The 22030-nt window shown below is 48.3% G+C and overlaps 1 protein-coding gene and 1 pseudogene across 1 annotated transcript in view; one reads left to right on the plus strand and one right to left on the minus strand.

The window, feature by feature from the left end:
* The window catches only part of LOC138516972 (zinc finger protein 268-like), a 68864-nt gene that overhangs the window by 16586 nt on the left and 30248 nt on the right, over window positions 1-22030 (minus strand). The window lies entirely within an intron of this gene.
* Window positions 7157-11582, plus strand: LOC138515413 (plasma alpha-L-fucosidase pseudogene; annotated as a pseudogene).

Below are 22030 nucleotides of genomic sequence, written 5' to 3' on the forward strand. Positions count from 1 at the left end.
TGCAGCGGGTCCCACTCAGGACGCCTGGACAGACCAGACGTCCTTAGCGGGACCCGCTTGCAGACCAGGATGCTAACAATGGGCCCGTCATTAACGAGCCCGTTGTTAGCATCCTCCCCATTCCCATTGAGCCCTATGGGGGCTCAAATGGGAATGGGGATGTACTGGGAATGGGGATGTACTGAGTCTGGGTCCCGCGAAAGGGAATTACCGGTCCTTCCAAGGTCGGAATGGCCCGGTAATTCCCTATTTTTGGGACCCAGACCCGGTACCCGGTATGGGGGTAGCCATGCCACTAAGAACGACATGGCTACCTCCATACTCGTAATGAGGCCCAATGTGTTGAATTAGCAAGAAGAACTAAGGGCTTGTTAATGTAATAAAAAACGTATTTATAAACGTTGGTCATTCTTGACTGAGATATATCGGTACAGTGAAATGCTTAACAGCAACATTGCGATATGTGTTGCATTTTGCCTCTCTTCGAAGTCTTTCTGCTTTTATCAATCTCTCTATCACTAGGTGTGCATTAGGAAGAGACACAAGCATTGACGTGGAATGGTTGCAGAACCAGTGAGTAAACTGTCAGGTCTTGAGGGGTTGTAAATGGCTGTGACAGTGACAGGGGAAGAGAAACAGACTTTGAGGCCCACACATTATACATCTAATCATTGTAGCATGAGCATAGAATTAGCTATGAATTAGTCAAGAATGGACGTCCTCTGTGGTCAGTCCAGTGGCTGATAGTTTCTTCCATCGCATTAGTGGAACGTTAGACCTTTCTCTGAGTTGAGCTGAGAGTGAGACCAGAGTGCTTACTAACAGGGATGGACATTAGACATGACATGCAGCACTGCCAGAAGAACAGTACGAGAATATAGTGTTGGAATGTACCTTGAGGTTGCTGTTCCCTAATCAGTTGTCTCCCGCTGCATACCAAAACACAACACATGTATGCATTCCTTGCTAGTAGATTTGAGATTCTCCTTTTAACTTTCACAACAATGTCACTATAACCATATGTTAAGTACTGAATCCAGCATCCCTACTCCCTACCACCGATGACGGGGAACCACACAACACTGAGCCCCACAATTGTGTGACCATTAGTGACAGCTTGTTAACTGTGTGACCATTAGTGACAGCTTGTTAACACCTAAATATTACTATCAGTCCTGGCTCACTCCAGAGTTTCCTAAAATGGCCAATGTGTATTGCATCATCGGTCTCCAAAATAATGTGGGTAAGCTTGTACCAGCCACTCAGGGAGCACACCCGCGATGCTGGAAATGGCTTTTGGAGAGACAGGGCCTCCCAGTCCTTGTCCTATCACTTCTCTGTGTGTGTTTTCTGTATGTTTTCTGCCTCTGTGGTCCAATCTGAAACCCTCAGTGCAGCTCTTAATAAACCTTCACTGCCAAGGGACCAACTTGAGGCATCCGGGCCCGACCCAAAAATCATGTCAGGATGTACATGGGTGAAGTGCAACCTTCTGGCAGTCTAACCAGACACCTCTCATCAGCTACTGGGGTAACCCCGAATGTGTGGCTAGGAAATGGCCCAACTTGGAAATTGCAGGTTTTTCAAACACCCAGGTGCATGTCTTAGTAAAGTAGCAGAAGGTCAAGTATTATTAGTTGGTAATAAAATCTGTTGGGGTGGTTGGTCTATTGTGCTATCATTAACAGGAGGACCATTGTTCTATAGTAGGACAAGTGCGTAGAATTGGTCCCAATCCCCATTACAGATTTGCATTTTGTCATACAAACAAAAGCAAGGCAGTTTAACACATAATGACCCAGAGTATAAAGATGAGCTTCTTCATGTTTGGATAACTTTCTTGAAAGGATTTAATAAAATGGCACCTAGAAGGTTTTAGGAGTTAGAGAAGCTGATTACAGAGGTTAAGAAGATAACTTATGTCCAGATGAATCTGCAGGTGCTAGAAGTAGTATTCAATGAGCAGAAGACAGCATTTGAAGTTTCCCATCATACTCTAGAGCTACTCCTAGTGACGTCATATGTGCAATAAGTAAGGACGTTTCTGAGCAACCTCTCATCACCTCCACTGTGTGGAGAAATGTATTCTTCTTTTATTGGCATGATGCGTCTCCTGTTGCTGAAGGACTTTTAATAAAATGTAAAGGACTAATATTAATGCAGTGCCCTTCAGAACGACCCCGCATTCCACCACCCCAGATCTGTACCTCTAATTCATATTAAAAAGTCAACACCCTCCAACAGGAACTGAATGACGTCTTGCATTTGCTTAGATTGTAGCTTTAGAGGAAACTTTTTACGGCCAAGAGTTATGAGCCGGCTCCTACAAAACGTTTAATACCTGGAAGCACTGCAAACTGGGAGCATGATAACGACTGATGTGGTAGCTGCACAGGAAGCGCAAAATGGGGATAGGGGGGAGTGGTCTGTGGAGGAATGCACTCAACCAAGCAAATGTTGGTAAAATAAATACGAAAGTAATAAAAGCTGCCATAAGAGAAAATAGGAGGGTTCATGAAGCTGGAGCAGGATGGGCCTGAAAAGAACTTCCTTGACAAACGAAAACGAGGAAGTGGGAGCGGGATAAAAAGATAATGGGCTTCATTATGTGCCTCTAGTGCCTCCGCTGAAGACAGTGGTTATTAATATGCTGCCTTTTGCCCTTCTGCTGGGATCCATGCTGCGTGCATCCTCTGAAGACAGTGGTTATTAATATGCTGCCTTTTGCCCTTCTGCTGGGATCCACGCTGCGTGCCTCCTCTGAAGACAGTGGTTATTACTATGCGGCCTTCTGCCCTTCTGCTGGGATCCATGCTGCGTGCATCCTCTGAAGACAGTGGTTATTAATATGCTGCCTTTTGCCCTTCTGCTGGGATCCACGCTGCGTGCCTCCTCTGAAGACAGTGGTTATTACTATGCGGCCTTCTGCCCTTCTGCTGGGATCCATGCTGCGTGCATCCTCTGAAGACAGTGGTTATTAATATGCTGCCTTTTGCCCTTCTGCTGGGATCCACGCTGCGTGCCTCCTCTGAAGACAGTGGTTATTACTATGCGGCCTTCTGCCCTTCTGCTGGGATCCACGCTGGGTGTCTCCTCTGATCTGAAGACAGTGGTTATTAATATGCTGCCTTTTGCCCTTCTGCTGGGATCCACGCTGCGTGCCTCAGCTGAAGACAGTGGTTATTAATATGCTGCCTTTTGCCCTTCTGCTGGGATCCACGCTGCGTGCCTCCTCTGAAGACAGTGGTTATTACTATGCGGCCTTCTGCCCTTCTGCTGGGATCCATGCTGCGTGCATCCTCTGAAGACAGTGGTTATTAATATGCTGCCTTTTGCCCTTCTGCTGGGATCCACGCTGCGTGCCTCCTCTGAAGACAGTGGTTATTACTATGCGGCCTTCTGCCCTTCTGCTGGGATCCACGCTGGGTGTCTCCTCTGATCTGAAGACAGTGGTTATTAATATGCTGCCTTTTGCCCTTCTGCTGGGATCCACGCTGCGTGCCTCAGCTGAAGACAGTGGTTATTAATATGCTGCCTTTTGCCCTTCTGCTGGGATCCACGCTGCGTGCCTCAGCTGAAGACAGAGGTTATTTCTATGCTGTCTTCTGCCCTTCTGCTGGGATCCACGCTGCGTGCCTCCGCTGAAGACAGTGGTTATTACTATGCTGCCTTTTGCCCTTCTGCTGGGATCCACGCTGCGTGCCTCAGCTGAAGACAGTGGTTATTACTATGCTGCCTTTTTACCCTTCTGCTGGGATCCACGCTGCGTGCCTCCGCTGAAGACAGTGGTTATTACTATGCTGCCTTTTGCCCTTCTGCTGGGATCCACGCTGCGTGCCTCAGCTGAAGACAGTGGTTATTACTATGCTGCCTTTTGCCCTTCTGCTGGGATCCACGCTGCGTGACTCCTCTGAAGACAGAGGTTATTTCTATGCTGTCTTCTGCCCTTCTGCTGGGATCCACGCTGCGTGCCTCCTCTGAAGACAGAGGTTATTACTATGCTGCCTTCTGCCCTTCTCTTCTGCTGGTATCCACGCTGCGTGCCTCCTCTGAAGACAGAGGTTATTACTATGCTGCCTTCTGCCCTTCTCTTCTGCTGGTATCCACGCTGCGTGCCTCCTCTGAAGACAGAGGTTATTACTATGCTGCCTTCTGCCCTTCTCTTCTGCTGGTATCCACGCTGCGTGCCTCCTCTGAAGACAGAGGTTATTACTATGCTGCCTTCTGCCCTTCTGCTGGGATCCATGCTGCGTGCCTCCTCTGAAGACAGAGGTTATTACTATGCTGCCTTCTGCCCTTCTCTTCTGCTGGTATCCACGCTGCGTGCCTCCTCTGAAGACAGAGGTTATTACTATGCTGCCTTCTGCCCTTCTGCTGGGATCCATGCTGCGTGCCTCCTCTGAAGACAGAGGTTATTACTATGCTGCCTTCTGCCCTTCTGCTGGGATCCACGCTGCGTGACTCCTCTGAAGACAGAGGTTATTACTATGCTGCCTTCTGCCCTTCTGCTGGGATCCATGCTGCGTGCCTCCTCTGAAGACAGAGGTTATTACTATGCTGCCTTCTGCCCTTCTGCTGGGATCCACGCTGCGTGCCTCAGCTGATGACAGTGGTTATTAATATGCTGCCTTTTGCCCTTCTGCTGGGATCCACGCTGCGTGCCTCAGCTGATGACAGTGGTTATTACTATGCTGCCTTTTGCCCTTCTGCTGGGATCCACGCTGCGTGCCTCCTCTGAAGACAGAGGTTATTACTATGCTGCCTTTTGCCCTTCTGCTGGGATCCACGCTGGGTGCCTCTGCTGAAGACAGAGGTTATTTCTATGCTGTCTTCTGCCCTTCTGCTGGGATCCATGCTGGGTGCCTCTGCTGAAGACAGAGGTTATTTCTATGCTGTCTTCTGCCCTTCTGCTGGGATCCATGCTGGGTGCCTCTGCTGAAGACAGAGGTTATTTCTATGCTGTCTTCTGCCCTTCTGCTGGGATCCACGCTGCGTGCCTCCTCTGAAGACAGTGGTTATTAATGTACTGCCTTCTGCCCTTCTGCTGGGATCCATGCTAGGTGCCTCCTCTGAAGACAGAGGTTATTACTATGCTGCCTTTTGCCCTTCTGCTGGGATCCACGCTGCGTGCCTCCTCTGAAGACAGAGGTTATTTCTATGCTGCCTTTTGCCCTTCTGCTGGGATCCACGCTGCGTGCCTCCTCTGAAGACAGAGGTTATTTCTATGCTGCCTTCTGCCCTTCTCTTCTGCTGGGATCCACGCTGCGTGCCTCCTCTGAAGACAGAGGTTATTTCTATGCTGCCTTCTGCCCTTCTCTTCTGCTGGGATCCACGCTGAGTCCCTCCGCTGACGACAGTGGTTATTACTATGCTGCCTTTTTACCCTTCTGCTGGGATCCACGCTGAGTCCCTCCACTGACGACAGTGGTTATTACTATGCTGCCTTTTGCCCTTCTGCTGGGATCCACTCTGTGTGCCTCCTCTGAAGATAGTGGTTATTACTATGCTGCCTTCTGCTGGGATCCAAGCTGGGTGCCTCCTCTGAAGACAGTGGTTCTTACTATGCTGCTTTTTGCCCTTCTGCTGGGATCCACGCCGAGTGCCACCTCTGAAGACAGTGATTCTTACTGTGCTGCCTTTTGCTGGGATCCACTCTGTGTGCCTCCTCTGAAGACAGTGGTTATTAATATGCTGCCTTTTGCCCTTCTGCTGGGATCCATGCTGGGTGCCTCTGCTGAAGACAGAGGTTATTTCTATGCTGTCTTCTGCCCTTCTGCTGGGATCCATGCTGCGTGCCTCCTCTGAAGACAGAGGTTATTACTATGCTTCCTTCTGCCCTTCTGCTGGGATCCACGCTGCGTGCCTCCGCTGACGACAGTGGTTATTACTATGCTGCCTTCTGCCCTTCTCTTCTGCTGGGATCCATGCTGGGTGCCTCTGCTGAAGACAGAGGTTATTTCTATGCTGTCTTCTGCCCTTCTGCTGGGATCCATGCTGGGTGCCTCTGCTGAAGACAGAGGTTATTTCTATGCTGTCTTCTGCCCTTCTGCTGGGATCCATGCTGGGTGCCTCTGCTGAAGACAGAGGTTATTTCTATGCTGTCTTCTGCCCTTCTGCTGGGATCCACGCTGAGTCCCTCCGCTGATGACAGTGGTTATTACTATGCTGCCTTTTGCCCTTCTGCTGGGATCCACTCTGTGTGCCTCCTCTGAAGATAGTGGTTATTACTATGCTGCCTTCTGCTGGGATCCAAGCTGGGTGCCTCCTCTGAAGACAGTGGTTATTACTATGCTGCTTTTTGCCCTTCTGCTGGGATCCACGCCGAGTGCCACCTCTGAAGACAGTGATTCTTACTGTGCTGCCTTTTGCTGGGATCCACTCTGTGTGCCTCCTCTGAAGACAGTGGTTATTAATATGCTGCCTTTTGCCCTTCTGCTGGGATCCATGCTGGGTGCCTCTGCTGAAGACAGAGGTTATTTCTATGCTGTCTTCTGCCCTTCTGCTGGGATCCATGCTGCGTGCCTCCTCTGAAGACAGAGGTTATTACTATGCTGCCTTCTGCCCTTCTGCTGGGATCCACGCTGCGTGCCTCCGCTGACAACAGTGGTTATTACTATGCTGCCTTCTGCCCTTCTCTTCTGCTGGGATCCATGCTGGGTGCCTCTGCTGAAGACAGAGGTTATTTCTATGCTGTCTTCTGCCCTTCTGCTGGGATCCATGCTGGGTGCCTCTGCTGAAGACAGAGGTTATTTCTATGCTGTCTTCTGCCCTTCTGCTGGGATCCATGCTGGGTGCCTCTGCTGAAGACAGAGGTTATTTCTATGCTGTCTTCTGCCCTTCTGCTGGGATCCACGCTGCGTGCCTCCGCTGACGACAGTGGTTATTACTATGCTGCCTTTTGCCCTTCTGCTGGGATCCACGCTGGGTGCCTCTGCTGAAGACAGAGGTTATTTCTATGCTGTCTTCTGCCCTTCTGCTGGGATCCATGCTGGGTGCCTCTGCTGAAGACAGAGGTTATTTCTATGCTGTCTTCTGCCCTTCTGCTGGGATCCACGCTGCGTGCCTCCGCTGACGACAGTGGTTATTACTATGCTGCCTTTTGCCCTTCTGCTGGGATCCATGCTGGGTGCCTCTGCTGAAGACAGAGGTTATTTCTATGCTGTCTTCTGCCCTTCTGCTGGGATCCACGCTGCGTGCCTCCTCTGAAGACAGAGGTTATTACTATGCTGCCTTCTGCCCTTCTCTTCTGCTGGGATCCACGCTGCGTGCCTCCTCTGAAGACAGAGGTTATTACTATGCTGCCTTCTGCCCTTCTCTTCTGCTGGGATCCACGCTGCGTGCCTCCTCTGAAGACAGAGGTTATTACTATGCTGCCTTCTGCCCTTCTCTTCTGCTGGTATCCACGCTGAGTCCCTCCGCTGACGACAGTGGTTATTACTATGCTGCCTTTTTACCCTTCTGCTGGGATCCACTCTGTGTGCCTCCTCTGAAGACAGTGGTTATTACTATGCTGCCTTCTGCTGGGATCCAAGCTGGGTGCCTCCTCTGAAGACAGAGGTTATTTCTATGCTGTCTTCTGCCCTTCTGCTGGGATCCACGCTGCGTGCCTCCTCTGAAGACAGAGGTTATTACTATGCTGCCTTCTGCCCTTCTCTTCTGCTGGGATCCACGCTGCGTGCCTCCTCTGAAGACAGAGGTTATTACTATGCTGCCTTCTGCCCTTCTCTTCTGCTGGTATCCACGCTGAGTCCCTCCGCTGACGACAGTGGTTATTACTATGCTGCCTTTTTACCCTTCTGCTGGGATCCACTCTGTGTGCCTCCTCTGAAGACAGTGGTTATTACTATGCTGCCTTCTGCTGGGATCCAAGCTGGGTGCCTCCTCTGAAGACAGAGGTTATTTCTATGCTGTCTTCTGCCCTTCTGCTGGGATCCACGCTGCGTGCCTCCTCTGAAGACAGAGGTTATTACTATGCTGCCTTCTGCCCTTCTCTTCTGCTGGTATCCACGCTGAGTCCCTCCGCTGACGACAGTGGTTATTACTATGCTGCCTTTTTACCCTTCTGCTGGGATCCACTCTGTGTGCCTCCTCTGAAGACAGTGGTTATTACTATGCTGCCTTCTGCTGGGATCCAAGCTGGGTGCCTCCTCTGAAGACAGAGGTTATTTCTATGCTGTCTTCTGCCCTTCTGCTGGGATCCACGCTGCGTGCCTCCTCTGAAGACAGAGGTTATTACTATGCTGCCTTCTGCCCTTCTCTTCTGCTGGTATCCACGCTGAGTCCCTCCGCTGACGACAGTGGTTATTACTATGCTGCCTTCTGCCCTTCTCTTCTGCTGGGATGCACGCGGAGTGCCTCCGCTGAAGACAGTGGTTATTACTATGCTGCCTTTTGCCCTTCTGCTGGGATCCACTCTGTGTGCCTCCTCTGAAGACAGTGGTTATTACTATGCTGCCTTCTGCTGGGATCCAAGCTGGGTGCCTCCTCTGAAGACAGTGGTTATTACTATGCTGCTTTTTGCCCTTCTGCTGGGATCCACGCCGAGTGCCACCTCTGAAGACAGTGATTCTTACTGTGCTGCCTTCTGCCCTTCTGATGGGATCCACGCCTGGTGCCTCCTCTGAAGACAGTGGTTATTACTATGCTGCCTTTTGCCCTTCTGCTGGGATCCATGCTGGGTGCCTCTGCTGAAGACAGTGGTTATTACTATGTTGCCTTCTGCCCTTCTGCTGGGATCCACGCTGCGTGCCTCCTCTGTAGACAGTGGTTATTACTATGCTGCCTTTTGGCCTTCTGCTGGGATCACGCTGCATGCCTCCTCTGAATACAGAGGTTATTACTATGCTGCCTTCTGCCCTTCTGCTGGGATCCACTCTGTGTGCCTCCTCTGAAGACAGTGGTTATTACTATGCTGCCTTTTGCCCTTCTGCTGGGATCCACGCTGCGTGCCTCCTCTGAATACAGAGGTTATTACTATGCTGCCTTCTGCTCTTCTGCTGGGATCCACTCTGTGTGCCTCCTCTGAAGACAGTGGTTATTACTATGCTGCCTTCTGCCCTTCTGCTGGGATCCACGTTGGGTGCCTCCTCTGATCTGAAGACAGTGGTTATTACTATGCTGCCTTTTGCTGGTATCCACACTGGGTGCCTCCGCTGAAGATAGTGGTTATTACTATGCTGTCTTTTGCCCTTCTGCTGGGATCCACGCTGCGTGCCTCCGCTGACGAGTGGTTATTACTATGCTGCCTTTTGCACTTCTGCTGGGATCCACTCTGCGTGCCTCCTCTGAAGACAGTGGTTATTACTATGCGGCCTTCTGCCCTTCTGCTGGGATCCACGCTGGGTGTCTCCTCTGATCTGAAGACAGTGGTTATTACTATGCTGCCTTCTGCCCTTCTGCTGGGATCCACGCTGGGTGTCTCCTCTGATCTGAAGACAGTGGTTATTACTATGCTGCCTTTTGCCCTTCTGCTGGGATCCACGCTGGGTGCCTCCGCTGACGACAGTGGTTATTACTATGCTGCCTTTTGCCCTTCTGCTGGGATCCACGCTGGGTGCCTCCGCTGACGACAGTGGTTATTACTATGCTGCCTTTTGCCCTTCTACTGGGATTAACACTGGGTGCCTCCGCTGAAGACAGTGGTTATTACTATGCTGCCTTTTGCCCTTCTACTGGGATCCACACTGGGTGCCTCCGCTGAAGACAGTGGTTATTACTATGCTGCCTTTTGCCCTTCTACTGGTATCCACACTGGGTGCCTCCGCTGAAGATAGTGGTTATTACTATGCTGCCTTTTGCCCTTCTGCTGGGATCCACGCTGCGTGCCTCCGCTGACGACAGTGGTTATTACTATGCTGCCTTTTGCCCTTCTGCTGGGATCCACTCTGCGTGCCTCCTCTGAAGACAGTGGTTATTACTATGCTGCCTTCTGCCCTTCTGCTGGGATCCACGCTGGGTGTCTCCTCTGATCTGAAGACAGTGGTTATTACTATGCTGCCTTCTGCCCTTCTGCTGGTATCCACGCCAGGTGCCTCCTCTGAAGACAGTGGTTATTAATGTACTGCCTTCTGCCCTTCTGCTGGGATCCATGCTGCGTGCATCCTCTGAAGACAGTGGTTATTACTATGCTGCCTTTTTCCCTTCTGCTGGGATCCATGCTGCGTGCCTCCTCTGAAGACAGTGGTTATTACTATGCTGCCTTCTGCCCTTCTCTTCTGCTGGGATGCACACTGAGTGCCTCCGCTGACGACAGTGGTTATTACTATGCTGCCTTTTGCCCTTCTGCTGGGATCCACGCTGGGTGCCTCCGCTGACGACAGTGGTTATTACTATGCTGCCTTTTGCCCTTCTACTGGGATCCACACTGGGTGCCTCCGCTGAAGACAGTGGTTATTACTATGCTGCCTTTTGCCCTTCTGCTGAGATCCACGCTGGGTGCCTCCTCTGAAGACACTGGTTATTACTATGCAGCCTTTTGCCCTTCTGCTGGGATCCACGCTGGTAGGCAGGGTCACATACAAGCCCACTTAGGAACCTCTGGACACCAGACCTCTTCTGAGTTGGTATTATGACGTCAAGTTAGGAATATTCATCCACTGGGCGTGTTCTCCGTGCCTAGCTTCGGCAGCGAGTGGTTCTGGTATTACTGGCAGAAGCAAAAGGCATATGTGGAATTTATAACAAAGATCTACCTTCCAGATTTCTCTTATGAAGACTTTGGTCCCATTCTCACAGCAACTTTCTATGATGTGGACAAGTGGGCGACATTTTTAATGCTTCTGGGGCTAAATATGTTGTCCTGACTTCAAAGCATCACAAAGGTTTAACCTCGTGGGGTTCCGAATGCTCCTGGAATTGGAATTCAGGTGATGTGGGACTGAAATGGAACTTGGTGTGATCATTGGCAAAAGCAATTACGACGAAGACAGACTTGCATTTTGAATTTTACCACTCTTGTTTTCAGTGGTTCAACCCTCTTTTTACTGCAGATGAAGAACATACATTTAAGACACAGCGTTTTGCAGCTCCACAAACTGTGCCGGTACTGTATGAACTGGTGATGCAGAATAAGCCCGACATTGTGTTCTGATGGTGATGCCTGTGCTTCAGATAACTACTGGAACAGCAAAGACTTTCTGGCTTGGCTGTAGAATGAGTCCTGTTGGTGACACTGTGGTCACCAATGACCGTTGGGGGCAGGTGACTCCATGCAAACATGGTGGCTTCTCACATGCAGTGACCGCTACAACCCTGGGCACCTTCTTCCTCATAAGTGGGAACACAGTATGACTATCAACAGGTATTCCTGGGGATATCGAAGGAATGCTCAGTTATAAGATTACCTCACAAATGAAGAACTTGTACAGACACTGGTAGAAACTGTATCGTGCGGGGAAAACCTTTTGATGAATTCTTAACCCAATCATGAAGGTCAAATGATCCCAATATTTGAAGAACGCTTGAGGCAGATGGGCGACTGGTTTTGAGGTAACAGGGAGGCCATATATTCCAGTGAACCATGGCGAGCTCAAAATGACAGTGTGACTGAAAGACTATGGCACACAATGGGTCCTGAAGGATAGGTGTATTGCATCGTATTCCCTTGGCCTATCACTACGGTTGGGGTAATGGATGGGCCAAGCCTCTGCCTTGGGTGTCATTAGGACAGCAAGGAATGATGGTCTCTTTGCCACCACAAACCAGCCATCAGTTGTTTGCAAATGGACATGAACGCTCAGAATACTTAATGTACAATGAAGTGCCAGATTCTAAAGGATGTTTAATATTTTCTTTGGTGTAAGGAACATATTTGTGCACAATTTCTAGTTTTGCACTAGTTGAAAGTAGCTGCAGTGACCAAATTCATCAGTGCCCTGGTTTCACAAGAACACTCGAAACGGTGCCATTACGAGTGTTGCAACCCGGTAATTGCCCATTCGCGGGTGCCGGTATTACAGGGCTCCCCATCCCCATTCTGCCCTATAACTTGGAAGCTTGGATGCACCGGCACCCGAGAGCAAAACTCGTAGTTTGGCGGAACGGTGTCACCGGTGCCAGTGCTGTACCGGCACCATTGTCACTGTACCGCCAAACTTATGAGGCCCAGTCTGTAACCTTACCACGTACAAAATCTCTGCACTTTGTTGATTTGAGGTTTAGTTGTGTATACTAGGATAACTACATTACAAGCAATGGAGTCTATTGCAAATGGCAGATTGACTAGGCTCTCCAGATGGCTTGTCAAGGCAGAGAAATAGATTTTGCTGATAAGTCTAGGGCAGATTGTATAGCTGCCCTTGTGGATTGCCAGGCAGATTGTGACACACATGATGTAAATGGGTAGGCTATGATGGGGTTCTTAGCCCTGGTGAAGTCACAGATGTTGCCACTAGTGTCAATCTGGAAAAGTGAATACCCTTCATTTGGATGATAGACGTATCTTGATGGCCGAAGGCCAACCGTCTTATGCACAGAATTATAGAAATACAGACTGCTATGCTTGACCAACAAGCGGCCATTTTAAACGTAGCAAGAATCGCCATTTTGCTTCTTAACCATTGCTCATTGCTTTCTGTCTAAACTGCTTTGCAGCTTGCAATTCTTGCGAATTCTGCTTACTCTGCTCAACTGTTAACATTGTTGTCTGAAAATGAAAGGGCAAGGCCGCGGGACTGAGGAGTTTGTTGAAACTCCTCATGAGCAGCCCAGAAAGGAATGCCCACGCTCCCTCTCTGTAGCCTTGAGGGAGAGCTGCAGGGCATTTAATCATTTCACAGCTGCCAGCCAGTCTCGTACTGTGGTAGAATATGTTAGAATAAAGCAGCTTGAATTATGCTCTTCTTACGGCCCCCCTTCACAAAACCCTTTAGAGCGTGTAGGCTCCCAGGACACGAATAGCACCTCGAGATAGCAAAGTTTGGAATGTGACTCTTCCCCCGTGTGCAGCTTGCTTCCAAGAACAGAAGCACCGTGTTCTGTTCAACAACTAGAAGATGCCTCCGCACTTTCTAAATTGTACATTGTTACTAGAATAGACATCGAAAGTGTCATAATTGTCATACTCGTCGGAAATGTCCATCATCATCCCGAGTTCAAAGAAACTCAATAAAAGGGGGGTGTTAAACATGTCATAGCTGATTGTATGATATGCATTTTGTATATATGTAACAGATGTACGTAATTCGCTCTCTTGTGTCCCTCGAGGTCTAGAGAATACACGTTGCGGGGCGTGAGACCACAGTTGGCCAATTGGGACTTTTGCTTGCAATAAACCCTAGCATTGGGAATTTTAACCTCGTGTCTGGCGCATCCTTTCGTGTATGGTTATTGCCTTGTTTCCATATCGCGAGGGACCCCTAAGGGCCCCTTTCAAGATGGCACCCAAATAGGGACCCTCCCCCACTTGCCCCTTCGTAGACGTTGTAACGGAATAGAGGCGGAAGAACGGCGAGGACGGGACAACCGAGCCGGGATCAAGAGATGTACAGGGCGCCCTGTAGAAGTGAGGAGAGATTCCTTCCGCAGATCTGCACACATCTGATCCCTGATCGGCGTACCGGGCCAGAGGGCAAAGGAGGCGAGGGTCCCGAAACGAGGCAGAAGCCAGAGAAGCGCAGACACGACGTTGGGAGGGGTTGCGTCAGGACACAGGCGACTTGTTTTATCAGGTGAGTCATTCCCCGATTCAAACAAAACCCTGATTATTGGTAGAATGTTGATTTTGCAAATTCAAACATCCAGAGTAAGGTTGGTTAACCAAGGGGAAGGTTAAAAACATGCCTGGAGTACTGTCCACTTTAGCGGGGCTTTTCCGCTGTGGTAGACAGTCCTTGGAAAATGGCCAAAGTGCACCGCCTGGGGGAACGCCGGCTTATGACATGTATGCAAAATATGGTGTGGGTGCGATAATATTTTGTGAAATTTGGCATAGGCAAACTAGAAAGCAACAGGACCATCAGTGGCCGATTAATGGTAGCTTTGAGATTGCGAGTATAGATAACCTAGAAAGGGTGTTGATAAGGGAAAAAGCGCGACCCGCAGCTTTTGAGACTATCAAAGATTGGAGGAGGGAAGCAATGCTCCAAATTAGGAGTAGAGAGAAGCATGCGCGTAGGCACAAATCGAAGCTTGAGGTAGCAGAAGAAAAGGAGGAGTAGGAGTGGACGGCAAGTCTAAGACGGGAAGGGAGAGGTGAGCAAATGAACATAGAAGGAATATACCCGCAGCGGGAACTACACATAGCAGACCAATTAATGGAACATTTGTTAACCCATACGGGTCGAGGCCCAAAACCAGGATCGAAACCAAACACGCCAGTAGTGACTGCGCAGGCCCAACCAGTAGCTCTCATACCCCCTCCCGCAGCCCAAGCACTTCCCCTCATGCAAGCATTAACCCACGCCCCACCCACAGCTGGAGCCCTCCCACAAGCGCAGACCGCAGACGCGCAATTTCCCAGCACCCAGGAAGGCCCTTCACAGATGCCACCTGTGTCACTTGTCCCATCCGCACCTCCCGCTCCAGAGACAGATTCAGCACCATCCGCCCCTCCTGAAGTCGAAATTGAGACCGGGGAGGCGAGAGGCGGGGCTGAGGAAACAGGATTTGGACGGGTAACTCGCAGCGCGATCAGCAAAGAAAGAAAGGTTGAATTACAGCAAGAGGCAGAAATGTACATAAAAAGAAATGATGGGACGGTAGCATTGGCCTCATTATATGGGTACCGAAGAATCAACGAGAGACAGGTAGTGTTGGAATACATGGGGAGATTTTTGGTGGGAGAATGGAAAAAGTTACTTGGGAAATTACTGCCACAACGATTGTTACATTTGAACCAATTAGCATGTTGTAGAATACAAGATGAAGAAGTAAAGGAACATGTGAATGGACTTTTTGATCTTAAAAATGAGTTGGATAATGATTATGCTGTAATGTTTGCTGCACCTGGGCACAGGGGTTGGGATATTACAAGAGATGGGAGAGGGACGGTAGAACCATACATACAGCGGAGACATTCAATGTCATCTGTACAGAGGGGCGACAAGCTGAAAGTATGTATACGGGAGGCGATAAAGTGGATGTCGAATCCTAGTATCCCAACAATGGTCATACATGACATATTTGACGAATATTCCATGCCAATGAAAAGAAAGGCACTGCAATTGATGGCTGAACATTTAATAGACAAGGATATAAAAAACAATAAGGCTAGCCCACCCGAGATACTAGCGGTATACAAGAGAGCATTCGAGCGAAGTACAGGAGAAACGGGCCTATCACTGGATTTAGGAATACTATTGAACCTAAGAGAAGGGGGAGGGATTGTGAGTGGGGCATTTCCAATGAGAGAGGTTCCACCCACGTTTGTACCAAAAGTAGAGGTCCGTGCGAAGGGTACAGTAGAAGCGCAGGGAACACCAGCCCATTTCACCGCCCAGTATGTGCATGTCCCCTTTTCCAGGCAAGAGGTGAATACTATAAAACAGACAATTCCCGATATAAGAAAGAATCCAGCAGGTTTCTACAAGGAAGTAGAGTCAACCCTGAGATCAGCAGTGCTTACTATGAGCAATATAGATTTGATTTTCTCAGTCATTTTGCCAGCAGATATATGGAAACAGATAAAGATGGTAGATGACGTGGGGGCTTTTGGCGCCACATGAGCGGAGTTACTATTGGAGGATAAAAATAAAAAAGATGGGGAAAATCCGGGAACCCGCATGGCAGATCTACCGAACGGATAATGCGGAGATTGAGAGAAATAATTCCAGAAAAAAGGATTCAGTGGGACAAATTAACTACATGTGTACAGGGCAAGGATGAGCCAGTAACGGATTATTTCAATAGATTTGAAGGAGTATTCACAGACTTCAGTGGGCAGGATGTGAGCACAGAGTCGGGGAAAAGGCTATTTGTTGATAAATATGTGAGGGGACTAATATTACCAATTCAAGATATGTTAATGGCGTCGGAAAGTGCCTGGGCAGCAAAACCGGTGAGTAGCCCAATATTACGAGAACAGGGTAAATGTGGCAAAAGAAAGAGAGATGAAGGATAGAGTAAATTTAAAAATGAGGGTGTTACTGCAGCAGGTAATTGGATACAATAGAGGTAGAGGAAATGCACAAGGCAGGAGAAATTTGAATAATATGCACGGGGTGTCATTGGGATTAAATCAATGTGCGTACTGTAAAGAGGAAGGACACTGGCGAGTGCAATGCCCGCACCTACAGAATAGAGGTGGGTTTGGCCAGAGAAGGCCTCATAGAGGACATCAGGGGTCAAATGGCCCAAGCAGAAATAGCATGCAGCAGCAGTAGGGATATACCAATGGAGGTAATCAAAACCAATCCCATGGTCAAAACCAAGCTCAACAGAACCAGGCAGTGAACCAAAGTGTTGCGAACCAAAATCAGGGCGGGCAGGGCCAACAGAGAAATGATCAGAGTGGAGGACACAGAGGGGGAAATGGGAATATTTTTGATACACAGCCAAACACGTATTATAGCAGCAGAGGTGACTACACATCGGACGATGTGTTATTTTTGCAATAGGACAGCCCACAGCAGGGGTCGGAACCAGTGTCTATTCCCGTGAATCAGAGAGGACCCTACGTAGAAATAAGAGTCGGGAATAAGGAGCACCGTTTCCTTGTAGATACAGGGGCACAAACGTGTTCGATAGACCACCACTTGGTTCCGGAGATCCCACTGTCGGGGCAAAAGAATGTTTCTGTAGGGTTCGCAGGTACACCCATAATTAACCCTGTGTCCGAATCTGTCCCAATTACAATAGGACCATTTACGGAACAGTATCCATTTCTTCTGACAGAAAATTGTGGGGAGAACTTGCTAGGATTAAATTTGTTGAGAAAATTGGGGGCAGTTATACATTGTACGGCAGATGGGGTGTTCCTCACGATTTGGCCTCACGATGCACCGGTGACGGAATTTATGTCAGAAGCGTTACCAGAAGAGCTAAGTAGAGTACCAACCTGTCTGTGGGCAATGCATGATAACGATGTAGGATGCTTGAAAATAGAGCCAGCAATAATAACTTTAAAAAAAGGTGTTACATTACCACAAATTCCCCAGTATAAAATTTCTGTTGAATGTGAGAAGGGATTGAAGAGTATTGTTACTGACCTGGTGAGATTGGGGGTGGTTGAAAAAATTGCAGGTAGCACGTGCAACAGCCCGATTCTTCCAGTTTACAAAAAAGGAGGCAATGAAGTACCATATCGTTTCATAATTGATCTGCGCGCATTGAACAAAGTGGTAGACCCACAATTCCCTTTGGTCCCAGATGTCGCAACAATACTGACAATGATACCGGCCACTGCAGAATACTTTAGTGTAGTTGATTTGAAGAACGCGTTCTTTAGCATTCCAGTGGATAAAAGCAGTAGATATCTGTTCGCGTTCACTCTAGGAGGTCGATCATTAACATTCACACGCATTCCACAAGGATACACAGAAAGCCCGAGCATTTACAGCAGGGCACTAAAGGAACAGCTAGATATGCTAGAACTACCAACAGGTTGCGCACTCTTGCAGTACATATATGATTTGTTACTAGCTGCTGACACAAAAGAGATCTGCAAAGAAAGTACTATATTACTATTGACACACCTAGCGACCCATGGTCACAAGGCAAGTTTCAAGAAATTCCAGTATAATCAAAAGGAGGTGTTTTATTTGGGTTACCTACTTTCGAAAGAAGGGAGAAGATTAACACCAGAACGCATAGAAAGTATTTCTAGTATGCCTATTCCAAAAACTCAAAAAGGAGTGGGAGCTGTAATAGGCATGGCCTCTTATTGTCGGCAGTGGATCAGTAATTTTGCGTTGATTGTGAAGTCGATGATAAAATTATCTAAAAAGGATGCAGTGATGCCTTTGCAGTGGGATGAGGAATGTCAGAAAGCGTTTCAACAATTGAAAGTTGCATTATGTTCCACGCAAGTTTTAGGCACACCAAACTACAAGAAAATATTTAGACTATTTGTGAGTGAGAATGAAGGATGTGCATTGGCGGTTTTGACACAGGAACAAGGTGGAAGAAATAGGCCGTGCGGCTATTATTCTTCCGCGCTGGACCCTGTAGCGCACGCACTACCACGATGTTTGCGATCTGTTGCAGCGGCTGCTGCGTCAGTGAAACAAACGAAAGGAATGGTATTGGGGCATACTTTAATTCTGATGGTGCCACATGCCATAGACGTTCTATTAAACAGAACACAGACAACACCTCACCTCTGCTAGACTAACAAGATATGAGCTCATCTTGTTTGCACCCCACATCCAAATTATGAGGTGTAGCGCATTGAATCCTGCAGAATTAATGGCACTGCCCATAGCAGAAATTGGTGACAACGAATCACCACCCCATGATTGTTTAATGGTCACTGAAGAAGAGACAAAGGAAAGAGTTGATTTGAGTGACACCCCACAGAAAGAGCCAGATGGAGAGTTGTTTTGCGATGGCTCTTGTTTTAAATTACCTGATGGCACATCAACTGCCGCATATGCAATTACTACCCTAGAGAGTGTTGTAGAAAGCAGAAGAATCCTCTACAATTCGACACAAGCCGCAGAAATAATAGCACTGACCCGAGCCTGTGAACTCTCTGAAAATTTAAATGTAAACATATATACTGACAGTCAGTACGCGTTCGGGGTAGTTCATAACTTTGGTCGACTCTGGGCTGAGAGGGGTTTCTTGACATCACATGGGGCCAGGATTCAGCATGGGCCTTTGATTGTACGATTGCTGTCTGCACTCACGTTTCCAAAGCACCTAGCAATAGTAAAATGCGGGGCGCATAAAAAAGTAACATGTAAAGTGGGAGAGGGAAACGCATTTGCAGACAGGATGGCGAAACAAACAGCCACTGATTTGAGTACTAGAATGATGACAGTACAGACTGAGGAAGTACCTTGTATGATAGAGAATGGAGTTGCCACAGTCAAAGAAATGCAGGCTGAGGCCACGACCGAAGAGATTCAGGGGTGGGCTGAGGGCTCTGCTGAGTTAGATTTGGAAGGATGTTGGGTGGACAAAGAGACCAAGAACTGGATGTTGCCAAATTGTTACGTAACCGCAATGGTTACAATGGCGCATAGCCCTACCCACATTTGCGCAAAGAAGATGGTACAGCATTTATCCACAGTATGGAAAAATGAGCACATAAAAAAGAATGCAGAAAGGCTAGAGCCGAATTGTATTACGTGCCTGCAACACAATGTAGGGAAGGGAACCGTGACTCCAGTAGGTAGTTTTGGCCCACCCTCTATGCCATTCGAGGTGATCCATTTTGATTTTATAGAAATGGAAAGGTGCCAGAACTACAAATATGTGTTAGTGGTGATTTGTGCATTTAGCAAGTGGGTGGAGGCACATCCTTTAAAAGACTGTACTGCCATGTCAACGGCAAAAGTAATGTTGAAGGAGTATTTCTCCCGGTTCGACTGCCCCGTGTCCTGTGGTCAGATAACGGCCCACATTTTGTGGGCGCAGTGGTGTTACAGATCTGTGGAGGTCTACAGATAGAGAAACGATTCCACAGTTCCAGGCATCCCAGTTCTGCCGGGCTTGTTGAGAGACATAACGGTATCTTAAAGTCAAAGATAGCTAAAATCTGTGCTGGGAGCAGATTGAGTTGGGTGGATGCATTACCCCTAGCGCTATTGTGCATGCGCACGTCTGTGCAGGCTAAAACTGGGCTCTCCCCCTATGAAATTATAATGGGGAGACCAGCAAATGTATGGTGCGCGCCTCAGCCCAAAAGACTATGTGAGGTAGAGAATCCTGTGTTAAGCACGTACTGTGGCCTTTTAATGCAGACGTTGCGTTTGATTCATCAGTAGGTGCAGGGGGCGTTACCAGTGAGGTACACAGGCCTGGGACACGCGCTGGAGCCAGGAGACTGGGTGCTGTTGAGAAATTTTGAGCGGAAGACAGCATTAGCACCCAGGTGGCACGGCCCCTATCAAGTGTTGCTGGCGACGCAGACGGCCATACGGGTGGACGGCCGCAAGGCCTGGATTCATGCTACCCATGCCAAAAAGTTCCCAGCTTCACTGAAAACCTTGCCTGATCCAAACGACCAGAAAGAGACAACGATCCTGGAAAAGAAAGAAACTGTTGCCAGTCCACTGCCACAGCATCAGCCTGAGCGAGAAGTGAAAGTTGAAACAAAGCCTGAGTGAGAAGTGAAACTCGAAACAGAGCCTGAGGAGGCTGCCAGGAAGGGGAGAGGGCAAAAAGTGCCCCAACGTTGCTCAGCAGAAACAACATCACTGCCGAGCGACACAAACTCTGCATTGCAAATACGAGCAGAAACAACGCGTGTACCCCTTTGGCGCCCACCAGCTTCTGCAAACGCACCAAGGCCAGAGAAAGAAACTACATCATTGCCACGGCGCTCATCGCTACCCATCATTGTGCCGCAGGCTGACACTGAGCCTGATACTGGAAGTGCAACGGCATTATTCACAGATCATACAATACCAGGAGTGAAACAGTATAATTTGCGGCCTCGACAGGCAAAGTGATCCACAGATCTTTGGTGCTTTTCTTTTGCCTTTGGTTCCACTCACGGACGGAGTAGGAACCAGGGGCGTAGAGGAGAGAAGTGTGAGAGTTGTGCAAGTCGGACAATTCAAGACTCACGGCTCCTCAGTGCGCTTATAATAAAGTACATGTGTGAGGAGCCAGAGCAGGACAAGCTGGACGCACATAAGTACTAAGGCTGACAGAGTACATGTGTCCTAAGCTAGAGCGGGACAAGCTGGATGCACATAGTACTCCGTCAACAAAGAACTGTTCAGAAATAGTTGAGCAGTGGAAGAAAAGACAACTGATCTTGCTTGGAGTGGATAAGTGATTGAGGCTGTGGGAAAAGCTGGCAGAATTGAACTGTGACATTTCCGTTGAACTTTTCTGGCATCAAGAACGAGAGACATTTGCGACAAACTTTGGCAGCAAGAAGAAGGACGATGAAGAACAAATCAAGACCGGTTTCAGCTTCCTCCTGCACCGCTGCTGAAAAAATGATAGATATAGAGACTGTAAATTCAGGGAAATGGCCTGGTAAAAAGAATAATGTACTCACGTGGACATTGGAGCTGTGTTTCATAAGTATGGTAGTTCCAGTAACAATAGCAATGGTATTATGGTGGATGGAGTCAAAGCACCCATTAATAACACTCTTATCAGAAATGATTGTGTCGACTACGGAGAGCCCGGTTCATGTGATCACTGGTACATTATCTCCAATTGAAGAGAGACATAGAGAAGGGTATGGCAACAACACATTGTTGCTTATTATGAATATGACCCATGCAGTTTTAAAGAAAAGAGACTGCTGGGTATGTGCACATTTACCACAACATGGTGGGAAGGGGATAGAATGGTATGTACAATCATTGCCACTAAGTTCTGCATGCAGAGCATCTTTGGGTGCAATGTTTTTCGGGAAATGGAACAGAAGCAGTACAGGTCAATTAGACAAAAGAAATATGAATGAATTAGAGGAAATTATCATGAGACCTGTGGGCTGCTCCATATTCCATAAAACACGTGTAATAATCCCAAAACCCACGCCAAAGAGTACACGAAAAATAACAAATCAATATAGGCAGGATAGATTGTCCCCGACAGAAAAAACATCAGTAATGACGTTCCGCATGAGAGAAGAATGGAGCAGAGACGCTGTGCCACCTTCCTATGCGGTGAATTACAGCCCAAGAACTGTCCCGTTATGCCTGAAGAAAAAAGGTACCTACTTAGTAGGCACGTCCTCTGGGTGCATGAATACAGTGGTCCTAAAATATGAAGTTGAACCAGTATATGTAGGAGACCCTGTTTATTTCATATGTGGGGAAAGAGCATATCCATGGTTACCTAGAAACTGGGGAGGTACGTGTTACTTGGGCCTACTATTCCCAAGAGTGTTCCTCTTAGAAACTGCAGAAGTAGTGAGGCGATTAAAAAGTAGAACCCGAAGGAGTAGCGAGGATGGAATGAT

Source organism: Ambystoma mexicanum, chromosome 6q, assembly GCF_040938575.1.
Source record: "Ambystoma mexicanum isolate Mex_15411 chromosome 6q, UKY_AmexF1_1, whole genome shotgun sequence".
Taxonomy (NCBI): Eukaryota; Metazoa; Chordata; class Amphibia; order Caudata; family Ambystomatidae; genus Ambystoma; species Ambystoma mexicanum.